We start from the raw sequence: 14,774 nt of genomic DNA on the forward strand, positions 1-14,774 counted from the left end.
TAATTACATATATTTAAATATGCTATGTCTTTGAAGTGAAGTACTTTCTCTACTGCTGCACACTGGCGTGGGAACAGTAACTTTTACCCTTCTTCAGTCCAATGCTTTCCCTAATTTTGCACTGGCTGAAGTGCAAAAAGTAAATGTTATCCCTCCTGAGTCCAACATTTTCCCACTGTTGCACCAACTGGAGTGGGAATACTACATTTTCCTCTCTCCTGAATCCAACACATTTTCTACTGTTGCACCAACTGGAGTGGGAATAGTAAATTTGATCCGTCCTCGGTCTAAAGCTTTCCCTAATACCGCACCGAGTGTAGTGGGAAGAGTACATTTTACCACTCCTGAGTCCAACTCTTTCCCTACTGTTACACTGACTGAAGTGGGAATAGTAAATGCATTATTTTTAAAATGATATAGTTGCGTTAATATTGCTTAAATATATATATAATGTGTTCATGCATTTCATTTTATATTTTTTTATATTATTAAATGTATGTTATTTTGAAAACATTTTTTGTAAAACAGGTTATTAATTCCAGCAGGCATACCATACAACATGACGGGTTGTGACCCAGATTGGGTCCTAATCATATGTATATATGTGAGGATAAGTTGCTTTTGAGTTTAAATATAGTGAGTTCTTAAACAGTGAAGGAGGATTCAAATGAAAACCACATATTGAAAAAATTTCACTCATTTTGATTTAGTTTGTGGCCACATAAAGTTTTTTTTACCTATACTAATTTATCATTGGTGTATTTTAATAGCAATATTCAACTTTGTTTTACTCTGATCCCCAGTGACTTAATTTTGATTAGACTATGTTGTCCATAATGCTTTGCAACTGTTGAACATTATTACCTCCTTCTCTTTTCTTAAAACTGCAATTATATTGTGACTAGGTAGGTAAGTATGGGAAACATGCCACCCCCTTATATTTTGCCTCAAAGAGATCAATTCAATATAGTGCAAGGCAGTCAATATGTTCCCCATTTACCTCAAGGGCAATTCTTCTTGTGCGTTTATCCTTGCAAATTGCTATGTTATTGCCCGCTTCTTTTTCCGTTCTGAAAGTGTGGGGGTCAATCAAAATAAGCTTTATTTGATTTAACATATAAATCAGAAAATCACAGTTTTTCAAATATGATTTTGAAACAAAATCACATTGGTATTACATTAATAAAAAGAATATAAATTTGGCATTATAGAAGCCAGATTGATATCTTAAATTTGTCATAATTTTAAAATTATAATATTAAAAATCATGTGTTAAAAGCCAGGTTCATATTTCACAATGTTTTTTCTAAATTTGATCACACATTTCAAATAGATTAGTAAAGGGCTATTAAACATTTCATAATTTAACAGTTGCAATGTTATAAAAGTTTGACGACATTGTCTCAGGCCCAGAGTCTTTAAAGCCTTTTTTCTTTTTCTGGGAACTGAATAAAATTTACAAAATAGAAGAGTGTGCAATGTAGACTGTTGAGACAAGTCATAGAATGGGCATAGTCCAAGGACTTTTTTCCAGTCATTCGTGAAAGGAAAGCTAGTAAGTCTGTGGAAAATTCCCAAACAAAAACGAGTTATCAGCATCCTGTCATAGCCTCCGGGTACATACTTAAGGTATGGTTGAATGCCGTAACATGACATTAGTAGTTGGTTTTCCATAACAGTAGGCTTAACAATTTCATTTGAGAGTCCAATTGACGTTAGATGCATTAAACATTCAGTCTTCAGTTTTTCTCTTGGGATCAGTGTGATACTACCCGGGTTGGTAAAATATTCAGGATGACTGATGTCTGCCATAAATTTTCTGATGTAATTTAGCCAGGGAATACAAAGCCCCCTGTGAAGCTTTACGAAGTTAGTTATAGTATCCCGATTGAGAATGGGATATGTCGTAGCCCACATTTTATGCCATATTAAAATTGGCTAAATTTTAATTAGGTCAGAGGTATATGTTATCCCAAGCTCTACATGGCAAATATAGGTAGCCGTGCTATTGGGGACTGCCAGTAAATAGCTGAAGAAGACATTCTCAATCAATTGCAAGAGCTGAGTGCCTACATATCCCCAGATGTCCACTCCATACATGGCAGTTGTAATAGTCTTTGCCTTGTGAATTTGTAAATTTGTATTAGTCCACAACTGTCCTTCTGTCCAGTTTGATAGCAAAATGTGCGAGGGCGGCGGTAGCTTTGGAAAATAAAATGTTCCTATTTAAAATTGCATGTGTCCACGTCCCTCTGTGGTGAAAAAGAATACCAAGGTATAGAAATCTCTTGGTACACTCGACCTTGGTATTATTAATACAAATATTGCGGCATTTCGTACTATTCGGACCACATTTCATTATAAAAGTTTTTGAAATGTTGCATATATGTGGCAAAGCTAGTCATTACTCTTCGAAGCCCAATCTGAGTACTCGACATTTAGACGCGTTGTCTGCGTAAAATGACACAGGAATTCTGCATTTAACAAAAAGTGGAAGATCCTGGCATTGACTAATTAAAGGTGCAGGGGTCAAATAACCAGCCCTGGCCAGTGCAGGTAAGAGCGGTGTGGCGGTGGGGCTGAGTGAGGGGGGATTTCGACGGATGATGTTGAAGGAAAATTAATGATAAATTTTTCCTCATCAATGTCCGTCAAAATCCCCCCTCACCCAGCCCTATCGCTCTTACTTGGATCTTACAAAACAAAATATTTAATATGGGTAGTTATAGTTAGGACCTATTTTCCATAGGAAAAAAGTTTTTTGATTTACTAATATCTTTGGTGCCGTTTGAGGATTCTTCGCAACATTTTCAAAACTAATTGGGTGCTCAGGTCCGCTCCTGTTTTGAAAGTTTCGGGGTGATTCGCGGGGGTTGAGTAAAAGGGGGTCCCAAAACACATTTTCCCCAATGTTAATGTACACAGGAACTTTAGACATGGCAACAGTCTGAACTGCTGAACGGAATTACACCAAATTTGGCAAAATGGTAGCTCTTGTTCCAGAAAGTGACCTTTTCTTAAAAGGTGTAAATCCGTTCAGTAGTTGCTGAGAAATTTTAAAAAATTCAAATATATGATTTAGAGCACGGAGGAGGAGTCCCAACTCCTCCCTAGCACGAGCTGACTTCTGTTTGTCTACCAACACTCCAAACCAAGAAGTAACTGGGTCACAAGAAAACAGTGGAAGAAAGGTTGAAAAACAAGAAAAGGGAGCAGGGTGGAAACACCCTGACCCCCCAGGCCTGCTAAGGGGGTTCCAAAAAGACCCCCAATGCCAAAAAAAGCTTTTTTAAAGAATCGGCTGAATTCATGTTGGGTGCGCGAACCCAGCTGAGAAAAAGACAAGAAAAATTAGGCACTGACTCCCGCACTTCATTTTGTATAAGCCCCTGGGTGGGTCAGGTCCCGAGGGTAATGTACAGGTAATTAGTGGAGGCCCCCACAGTCCCAGGGACAGCCATCTCCCCGGGGCTTTATTCATTATGTGCAAGGGGCACGCTGCCCCCACAGCCCAGGGGAACGCCACCTCCCTGGGTCGTCTAATAAAATGTGGGGGGCTCCTCCCTATCACGTTGCGCTGGGGACCGCTACTTCCCTGGTGCATTGATCAATATGTGTTGGGGGCCTTGCACCTCCCCAGAGCTTAAATTAAAATAAAAAAGTGTGGGGGCCTCCTGCCCCGCCACACTGCCCCAGGGACCACCACCTCCCCGGGGCACTAAATATTCAAATGCGGGGATCGGTTGCAGAACCCAGGCCCTGTGGACCACCACCTTTCCGGGACTTTACATATGATGGGAGGGGGGCCATATAGTCCCCCTATAGGAGTCCTAGATGGCCCTGGGGACCGCCAACCCCCAGGGTCAGCTCCTGCAATGTCCTGGGGTACCCACCTCCATGATATTGCTGTTTACAATGGCAGGGCGGGAGCTGGCATAGCAAACTCTGCTTTGGTTTTTGGACGTAAGAGCAGGAAACCTGCTCTTGCCTCCAAAAACCAAAGCACATTGCTTTTGCACAAGGGGAGCTGCATGTCAGCAGCTCCCCTTGTGCACAAGCAATCCCGGCTCCTGCAGGAGGCATAGAGTTGGCATGAACTGTGGGGGCATTGGGTCTCCCCACACAGTCCCGAATGCTAAGGGCCAGCCCTGGGGGATGTGGTCCCCGGGGCCAATAGTTGTCCCCATTCCCTATAATATATATTTTTTAAAAACAGAAGGATGGCCCTGGGCGGTGGGGTCCCTGGGGCCGAAATTGGCCACGGGAGGGGGCCGCTGGCCCCCTTCCCATTTTTTTGTTTAAAATGTGCAGGCCCTGGGGAATGGGGTCTCCAGGGCCCTAAACCTATTGAAAGAAGGGGGCCACACAATCCCCCTTTAAAGAAATGTGTTTTCTTTTTAAAATCTGGTATCTTGCCTAAGGCCCTGCCCCCTCCCTGCACCATTCTGCAAATGCGTCCCCTGGTGCATTCTAATTTGGGTTATTAAGTCCCCTTGAATACTGAGGGTTCCTGGGAGGCAGCTAGGTACCTCCAGTAAGCACCACACAGCTGGATTGCAGAGAGTTGGTCCGGGATCATGCCCCTGTTAACACCACTCTGCATACGCAACTCTTTGCACACTGCTAGTGGGACGGTGAGGTCCTCTTTGTCCTGAGGACCTCAGTACACAAGAGGACTTCATCCCCAAAGCAGCAGTGCACCACGAGTTGCACTTACAGAGTCGTGGCAAAAGGGGGCGTGGCCTTTCAGCACTCTCAGCAATCTAGCTGTATGGGGCTTATTGGAGATAACGGGAGGGCTAGTTGGCCCCAGGGACACTCAGGAGGAAAGGGGACTGAATCCCCCAACCACGGGCAGGCCAGGAGGCGCGTTTGCAAAATGGCAGAGAAAGTCAGCATGGCCTATGTCCACCTCTCAGCAATCCCACCGTGTAGAGGAAGGCTAGTTGGCCCCTAAAGGACCCCCAGCAGCAAAGGGGACTTCAATCCCGATCTAAGAGAGTGCCAGAGAGCGTGTTTGTAGAGTTTTGGACAAAGGAGGCGTGGCCTGCAATGAAAACTTAGCAATCCTGCTGTGTGCAACTTACTGGAGGTAATAGGAGGGGTACTTGGCCACCAAGTATGTCCTTGGGGCACACTACCCCCTTGTTACCTCCAGTAATTCCCACACAGTGAGACTGCTAAGACGTCTTCGGAAGCCATGCCCCCTTTCTCCACCACTATGCAAAGGCACCCCTGGCAGACTATGGGATGAGGGATGAAGTCCAATTTACTCCTGAGGGACTTTGGGCGACAACTTCCCCCTAGTGCCCCCTGTAAGTCTTACACAGTGGAATACCTGAGCACTGGTCAGAGGCCCAGAACCCTTTCTCCACCACTCTGCAAATGCAACTCCTGGTTAAAGAAGTGTTTGCAATGTAATAGGTTTCACATTTGCGAGAGTTAGAGCTATTGGCGATGCATTTCACTTGCTTCTTTCTGCACCTCTGTTAATTCTTTCTGCACCACTCATGCCTATTTCTGCACCCGCTTCCCTATTTGTGTAACTCTCTTGCTTCTTTCTTGTCCTCTCTTCCCTCTTTCTGTATCACTCTTGCCTCTTTCTGTACCTCTGTTGGTTCTTTCTGCACTTCTCTTGCCTCTTTCTGCACCTCTGTTGCTTCTTTCTGTACTCCCCTTCCTTCTTTCTATACCTATGTTGCTTCTTTCTGCACTTCTCTTGGTTCTTTCTGCACTGCTGTTGCCTCTTTCTGCATCCCTCTTGCTTCTTTGAGCACCCCATTTTCTTCTTTCTGCACTTCTCTCTCCTCTTCTGCGTCCCTCTTGCCTCTTTCTGAATCTCTGTTGCTTCTTTTTGCACTTCTATTGCCTATTTGTGTACCCTTCTTGCTATTCTGCACCTCACTTGCCTCTTTCAGCACCTCATTTGCTTTTTTCTGCACTCCTCGTCCTTCTTTCTGCACCTCACTTGTCTCTTTCTGCACCTCTTTTGCTTCTTTCTACACCACTATCACTTCTTTCAGCAATTATCTTGCCTTTTTCTGGACTTCTCTTCCTTCTTGTTGTATCCTTCTACCTCTTTCTGTAACTCTCTTACCTGTTTGTTCACCTCTCCTACCTCGTTCTGCACCCCTTTTGCCTGTTTTTGCACCTCTGTTTGTTCTTTTTGCACCTCACTTGCCTCTTGCTTCTTTCTAAACCTCTGTTGCTTCTTTTAGCATAACTTACCTCTTTTGGAACATCTCTTTCTTGTTTCTGTATTCTCTTGTGTCTTTCTGCACCTCTGTTGCTTCTTCCTGCATCCTTCAACCTCTTTCTGCATCCCTCTTCCCTATTTGTGCAACTCTCTTGCCTCTGTCCACACCTTTCTTTACTCTTTTTGCAGCACTCTGTACCTTTATTGTTTCTTTCTGCACTTTTTATTGCCTCTGTCTGCACCCTTCATGCCTCTTTGAGCACCTCTGTTGCTTCTTTCTGCACTTCTCTTGCCTCTTTCTGCATCCCTCTTGAGCATGTCTTTTGCTTTTTTTGCACTTCTCTCTCCTCTTTCTGCACCCCTCTTGCCCTTTTCTGCACCTCTGTTGCTTCTTTCTAAACTTTTATTGCCTCTTTCTGCACCTCTCTTGCTTCTTTCTGCATCCCTTGTGCCTCTTTCTGTACCGCACTTGCATGTTTCAGCACCTCTGTTTCTTTTTTCTACAGATCTCTTCCCCTTTCTGTACCCCTCTTTTCTCTTTATGCACCTCTCTTACCTCTTTCTGCACCCCTGTGCCCTATTTCTCCACCTTTCCTGCCTGTTTCTGCATACCTTTTGCCCTTTCTGTACATCTGTTTCCTCTTTCTGCACTTTTCTTGCTCTTTCTGCACACTTCGGGTCTCTTTCAGCACCTTGCCTCTTTCTACACTTCTCTTGCTTCTTTCTACACCTCTGTAGCTCCTGTCAGCAATTCTCTTGCATTTTCTGCACTTCTCTTCCTTCTTTCTGCACCCCTCCTGCCTCTTTCTGTACCTCTCTTGCCTCTTTTTGCGCCCCTTCTACCTTTTTCTGTACCCGTCTTGCCTCTTTTTGTACATCTCTTAGTTCTTTCTACACTGCTCTTGCTTCTTTCTTCACCTCTGTTGCTTCTTTCGGCAATTCTCTTGCCGCTTTCTGCACTTCTCTTCCTTCTTTGTGCACCCACCCTGCCTCTTTCTGTACCTCTCTTGCCCCTTTGTGCACATCTCCTACCTCTTTCTGCACCCCTCTTGCCTCTTTTTACACCTCTGTTGGTTCTTTCTGTACTTCTTTTTTTTCTTTCTGCTCTTCACTTGCCTCTCTCTATACCTCTGTTCCCTATTTCTATACATTTCCTGTCTGTTTATGTACCCCTCTTTCCTCTTTCCGTACCTCTGAGTTAGAGGTAGTTTTAACCCCCTGTCCTTTTATGTACTACGGTCTTAAAGGGAAGGTCATGCCAATCACAGAGACACCCCAACCCATAGTGTACCCTAGGGCATGTAGGTCTTTTCACTGTATTCAAAGTGTCTTCCAGCATAGCACTGGTTCTGGGGCTGATTAGTCAGATTCAGTTAGCATCAGTGCCAGTCATGGAAAAGTTGGGGGCACAGGAATAATTTGAAACAAGGCCTCTTTCTGCAACTCTGTTGGTTGTTTCTCTTTATCTCTTACTTCTATCTGCACTTTTCTTCATCTTTCTGGGATTCTGTTGCATCTTCCTCATATCTCTTTCTTCTTTCTGCACCTTTCTTCCTCTTTCTTCACATGCCCTACCCTTTAGGCATAGTCAGAAATCAGCATTTAAAAACCTTAGAAAGTCACTGAAAGAAACATAGATTTCAGCGATGTTATAGTTAGAAATTATCATTTAAAAACCTTTGAAATTCACTGAAAAGAACATAGGTTTCAGGGATGATATAGTTAGAAAGTAGCCTTTAAAAAATCCTTGAAATTTACTGAAAAAAACACTGGTTTCATGGACGTTATAATTAGTTGGACATTTCATTCGTACAAAACCAGAGAAATTCAGCTGTTATAGTTAGTTGAGCTAACTATAACTTGTGTCGCTGCAATGCACTGCTGATGACGTCACATATTACATCATTCATCACATGGTCAGTGACATCCCTGATGACATCACTGATGTAATCTCAAATGACATGAGTGATGTTAAATATTTTTTTTCTCCATACTAATTGTGTGCAAGAATTTTATGATGTTCTTTTCTTAACTTTAAAATGGATTGTTGAGGGTGTGTGATACCGCTTTGATTGGTACGTGTGGAACATCAAAAGTCGCTCTTTACTTTCTCACTCATAAGCCCACTTTCAATCTCAATGTGAATTCGACCTTGATACAACCACCATCTTGTGCTTTCTGCAGTTTTTGCCTCACACAGTGGCTTTTACCTTATGAGAATACCAACAGAATTCCAGTGAATAGGGGTGTCCGCCAGGAATTGGTCCTTGCTCCCACTCTTTTTTCACTTTATGTGAATGGCGTAGTGGAGCACTTGCAGAGAGTCTCATCTGATGCACCATCCCTGGTGGGCGAACGAATTCCAACTCTCCTATTCGCTGACGATACCCTCCTCATCTCCAAGTCTCCTATAGGCCTACAGAGCCTCTTAGATAACTTCCAGTCCTTTTGTACCATGAGAGGGCTTGTAATAAACTCAGACAAGACTAAGTATCTGGTACTGAACCCACCAAAAAAACTTGGGAGGCCCCCTAGTCTTGAACCTTGTAACACTGGAAAGGGTCACCGTATTCAACTACCTGGGCATACGCATTTCTGACACCTTGCAGTGGAAGCCACATATACAGAAAATGCTGTTAAATCTTAAAAGGGTAGTGGGTGCTATACTCAGGGAACATTGTTCTTCAACAACTAGACCGATCACCCCAGTTCTCAACATATACAAGGCGAAAGGAGTGAGCTCGGCCCTATACGGAGCCAAACTCTGGGGTACAAGCAATATGGACCAGCTAATAAGATCAGAAAATAAATTTCTTAAAGAATTAATGGCACTCCCAAGAGTACCCCTAAGGATTCACTGTTATTAGATCTGGGGTGTCACTCGATTAATGATCTAGCAAAGGTCCGACCACTTTTATTATGGGCTCGGCTGTGGCGAGTGCCAGAGCTAGCAAAATATGCGGAGGGCCTGTGAGAAATAATGTCTATGAGGGGGTGGCAAAAAATTAAGTGGCTAAAAGATGGTAATTCCTTGCTCTATGATTCAGGCCTTAAAGATGCATAGGAAAATAGAACTGCCCAACCAAAGGCAGTATTGAAGAAGTTATATTGGAGTTGGGTAATTGGTAAAGGCAACTCAGATCCCAAACTAGGTAGAATAACCGATGAGTTTTTGAAGATAAAGGATGTTGCACTTTGTGAACCCTACCTAGACATTATACAGAAGCCCTATGATAGGGCCCTGTATTGCAAATTTAGGGTGGGTATGTTACCAATACGTGAACTGACTGCCCGTTGGAAAGTTCCTTCGCAAACAACACCTTTCTGCCCAAATTGTGAATCTAGAATAGAGTCAATTGCACACATCTTGTTCGCATGCCGGCGTATAAATCTCCAAGGAATTGCTGGCTCAAACCTTTATGTAGAGACTTGGACACTAGAGACCACTCCATAGCACTGCGCATTTTCAAGTCTGATACCCAGCCAATGCATGTATGTGGCCTGTTGAAGTTCTTAAGATGGGCCTGGTCCATCAGATCGAAAAGGCTTAGTGACATCCAAAAATTTATTTTTGTGCTATTACCTGCAAGTAATTTTTATTCTCTTACTCTGTTTTTATCTTTGTAGATGCAATTCATGTCCTTTTTAAAATATGGAAAATTGGTACTTAAACGATCATGTCTGTGTAAATCTAATCTTTTTATGATGTTAAAGTATTGTCTTATACTTTTAAGATATGTTTTATCGAAATAAAGCTTATTTCATTCATTCGTATCATTTCTACTGTGGTCCTTTTGTAATATTTACCCTTCTTCATTGTGAATTTTGAACTTTTTTCTCGCACATCTATGGGGAGAATCAGAGAGGGACAAGGCAACATCTCACCCAATTTGTCTACTTCTCGCTCAAAATCTACCATATTTCCTACTCCTTACCACTTTTCTGTCCTACAGGACAACATGGAGGAACCTAGGCAAACCAATACATCTCACCTTATTGAAACTGCATCTAAACATTCCACGGTGCCACTTCTGGATCTCCTTCCTCTCAAATTAATATTAAAAATGCACCTAAACCAAATGCATCGTCATCAGTCTAATCCTTCAAACAAGTCTAAAAAGCCCCTCCTACACCTACTGTCTCATCTCCACCTCCCTCAATAGAACTACTTCTGGATGAAGTACGTGCTCTTAAACAGTAAATGGAAGAAACAAATATTCACCTGCAAGGTTTGGAGGAGAATTGAATCTCACTTCAAAGTAAAATTACTTCTGTGAGAGGTCTAATTGAATCATTACAAGTTTCAACACAACTAATCTCCACTATGAAAGCAGAAATCTTACAACTCCAGACATAGGTTGAAAACCTCGAAAATTGTAGTAGACGCAATAATCTTCATATTTATGGTTTATTCGAAGGGTTGGAAGGATCGAACCCTTTTACCTTCTTTCAATCTTTTCTCCCACAACTGCTTGATTTTCCATAATCTCCACCACTGAGCATACAAAGAGCCCACAGATTGTGTCATCCTCCCTCTACTTCTTCATCTCAGCTTCAACCAAGAGGTCTAATACTTTACTTCCTAGAATATACTGACTTGTTAAGGTTTTGCATGCAGGTACAACGAAACATCGTATTTCCTGGCAAGGCTCACAACTATTTTTCTCACAAGATTACGCCAAAACCACTTCGGATAAAAGCAAAAGCTTTCTTGTCATGCGACCTGCACTAAGAGACGTAAATGCCAGAAATGGTTTGATGCGCTCTTGCCTCTTCAAAGTAACCTATAAAAACAAGACAACCACATATGAAGATCCAGCTTTATTCCAATGTTTCCTGGAAAACTGCTGAGAAGAATCTATGGAATTTGCAAGATCATCTTCTTCCTATGTTTGATTTGTAGTCGTATATTTAGCTCATGACTTCCTTGGTCATGGTACATAAAGTAACTTCTCTTTTTCTCCAATGTCTTCCATTTCAGATGTCAACTCCCTCCTGTTCTCATCCTCCATTGTTCAAATATCATCTAGAACATTTCCTCCCTTGTGATATCCCCCGGAAGGTGTTTTTCTGGTTCGTCTTCCCGTCCTTTTGCCTCAACATCCTCCACCCATGTTTGAGTCTCTGGTATGTTTTGATGTTTTTTTTCTATATTTTTTTCTATATTGCTTTATTCTATTCTTCCTTCTTTATTTCCCTTACCTCTTTCCTTTCTCTACTTCCATTTCAACATTACATTCTCTTCTTTCATATTCCAACTCATGTGCTGCTTACTATGCTTTTGTCACTACTCATTACGAATTGTTTGTTACATTTGCGTTTTTGCTGTAATATTTTAAAATTTTCTATTTCAACAGTTGATTAATGACTTTGTGCATTATCTCTTGGAATGTTAAAGGTCAGGGTACACCCATTAATAGACCAAGAGTACTTTCCCACCTATTTAATCTTTAGTCAGATGTTGTGTTTTTACAAGAATGTTAAGAGTCAATGAGTAAGACATGTTTTCTCTTCCCCAGGCACTATTAAAAGAAATGGCACTATAATTCCTAATCATGAAAAACGTAAAGTTTCTCTTCTCTCTCAAGATTCAGATGATGATGGTTGATAACTAATTGTTCACCTTAAATCAATGATGTACCTATTACTTTATTTAATATATATATGCACCTACTAAACCTGACAATACTTTCTGGCCACACATTACCTCTCTTTTGATGTCTATTGATACAGCATACGTTATTTTCGGTGGCGATCGTAATTTAATTGTCGACCCTTTTAATGATCGTACATCTAAAACACCTTGTATTTCTTTACCAATGCGCAACACTTCACTAACCTCATCTCTCACAGATCCATTGTTGATCCTGGAGACTCTGTCTCCCACAACTTCAAGAATACACTTTTTTCTCCCCCACCCACCTTTCTCAATCACACATAGAGTATTTATTTGTCTTAAAGACACTAACACAATCTATCTTACAAGTAGACGGAAGTACTCATTACTATGGAGGACAAAACAAAGCGGGCAAGCTTCTTGCTTCATATGTCAAAATTAAAAAGGACTGCTCCAATATAGATTATTCATTATATTCAGCCTCTGTACCAGTCAGTAAACATCTTTAGATCTTAGAGGAATTCAAAACATACTAGACCTCCCTATATACTCCTGAATTTTCCGGAGACTCTTTAGACATACAACATTATCTCCATACAAAAGCAGTTTCCCACAGATTTTTCTTCACTGGAACAAGATATCACCATAAAAGATATTTCTCAGGCTCTAAAATGTCTACATATGGGGAAAGCACCCAGCCCAGATGGATTCCCTGTGGAATTCTAGTCTCATTTCTCCAAAGCCCTTCTTCCTTATCTCCTCTCATTACTTTTACATTTCATTTCCTCTAATGCTTCCTCCAGTACCTTTCAAGATGCTCTCATTTGTTTAATCCCTTAAGAAGAGAAAGATCCACATTTTTGAAAAAATGATGGACCAATATCAATAATCAATTCTGATTATAAAATATTTGGTAAAATTCTTGCTATTCGAGTAAACCTTTTTTATAATCTATTATCTGTAAAGGACAATCTGGCTTTATCATAGGACGGAATATCTCAGATAAAACCAGGACTTTCTTTAATATATTTCATAAATATCCCCACTCTCTTGCAGCCATCTCTTTCGATGGAGAGAAAGCGTTTCACCGTATGGAATAATCCTTTATTTTTTATACTTCATCTTGGTTCAGTTTTGGTCCCAAATGTATTTCTTATATTTCTTCATTATACACCTCACCCAAAGCCACCATTTTTACTAATGGTTCTTGTTGGACTTGGCCCTTATGGCAGGTTCACCCCTAATCTTTTTGCTTTTTAATCTATGGTCTGTGTTAATGATCTTTTGTCTGTGCGCACTTTTTCCCTGTGTCCCAGAGTAAAGTGCATGCATGTAGTTGGCCTGCTCTCCCATAGGAATGCTTGGGGAATGTCTGTGTCCCTGGTAGTTCCTGATGCGTGGGGAGTGCAGACTCGAATTTGGTATGTGCGAGCTCGTGAGAATGAATGCTTCGCAATGGTGTATGTGGCATGAGTGTGTCATGTGTAGAAATGCCACTTCTAGGACTTGGCATATTAATGTAAAATATGCCTGGCGTGTGATTGGCTGGAGCTGGCTGGTGAGCCTGGCTCCAGGAAGGCTGGATGGGTCTGCCCGGTGGTGAGTGTGAGATTAGCATGTTGATGGCTTGGGAGGAGTGCACCTGGTCCCTGATGGGGCTGGACTTTCCCCACACAATGCTGGCTCCACCCCCTGTAGTGTGACTGATGACCCTAGCCCTGCCAGTGAATGAAATGGGTGGTTGAGCTATCAAGGGTATTTCAAAACCAGCTGCGACTGGTTCCCCCCATCCTGCACCTACAGACAAAGGAATTATGTGTATAAAAATGGGGCTGTGTCCCCATAGAAGTTGTTCTGCTTTTGGATCCTGCCAGAGGGGGCTGCTGCTGTTGCTGGGGCCAGGAGGACCGCCACTTGGACTGTCTCCCTGCCTGGAGACCCAGTGTGCTGGCTCTGGGCCCAGCCTTGCCCCCCTGCCTGCCTAAAAGACTCTGTACTTTACTTTGTGCTTGGGGAGCGCTCTCCCATGTCCCCAGCGCTGGGAGCGCTTTATTTTGGGCCTCTTAGCGCTGTGAGCGCTTTTCCCTGCCTGCCTAGCGCTTAGAGCGCTTCTCTTTGTCCCTAGCGCTGTGAGCGCTTTTCTTTGCTGTAAGAGCGCTTGGGAGCGCTCCGATTGCCGAGCCGGTGCCACCCGGCATTTGCCTGAAATTGCGGTGCATCGCGAGTGCCTACCTCGCTTTATATTTTATTTAAAGGCCGGTGCCCACCCGGCATTGCCCGTGATCACCGCCGCAGCCCAGGAGCATCGAAAACCGTTGCCGGGCCGCTGCCTAGTGCGACCCGGAAGTGACTGGTGGACCGGCCAATCGCTGCGCGGCCCCAGAGGAGAACCGAAAGTCCCGGCCCCCCAGCCGAGCAGCGAAGGGAGAAGCAGCCGGCCGTGTCCCCGAGGCTCCCGGGAGGAGAGGAGCCCCGCGCTGCCGAAGAGGTGAGCCAGCAGTGTTTCCCGCCCCCCACAGCACCAGTGAAGTCCCGGTGAGTGCCGGGGCAGGTTCTCTTGATCCTTCGAGCGGCCCCAGTTGGCAGAGGGCCGCTCCAACGCCTGCAGCATTTCTTTGTTGGAGCCCAGGGAGGCTCCAGCCCACATATTGATTTAGAGCCCTGAGAGAGGTTCTGGGGCCATCTTCATTGTTTAGAGCGCTGAAGCTCTAAAAGTGCCAGCATATTTGTTTTGTGAGCCCCGAGAGGCTCTGGGGGGGGACACAGGCAGTTAGTTGGTCAGAGCCCCATGGCTCCCACGCTGTGTTCCCTCACCTGTGTTCTTGAGCCCAGGAGGCTCCAACGTTGGCATCAGCCGTGTTTACAACTGTCCAGCACTTAGTGGACAGTTGCTACGTTTAGGCTTGTGTTCTGCGCTGCCTGCGCAGCCTTCCCTGACAATTTGAACTCAGGGCATTTCAG

The sequence above is a fragment of the Lissotriton vulgaris genome, chromosome 1_1 (assembly GCF_964263255.1).
Source record: "Lissotriton vulgaris chromosome 1_1, aLisVul1.2, whole genome shotgun sequence".
Taxonomy (NCBI): domain Eukaryota; kingdom Metazoa; phylum Chordata; class Amphibia; order Caudata; family Salamandridae; genus Lissotriton; species Lissotriton vulgaris.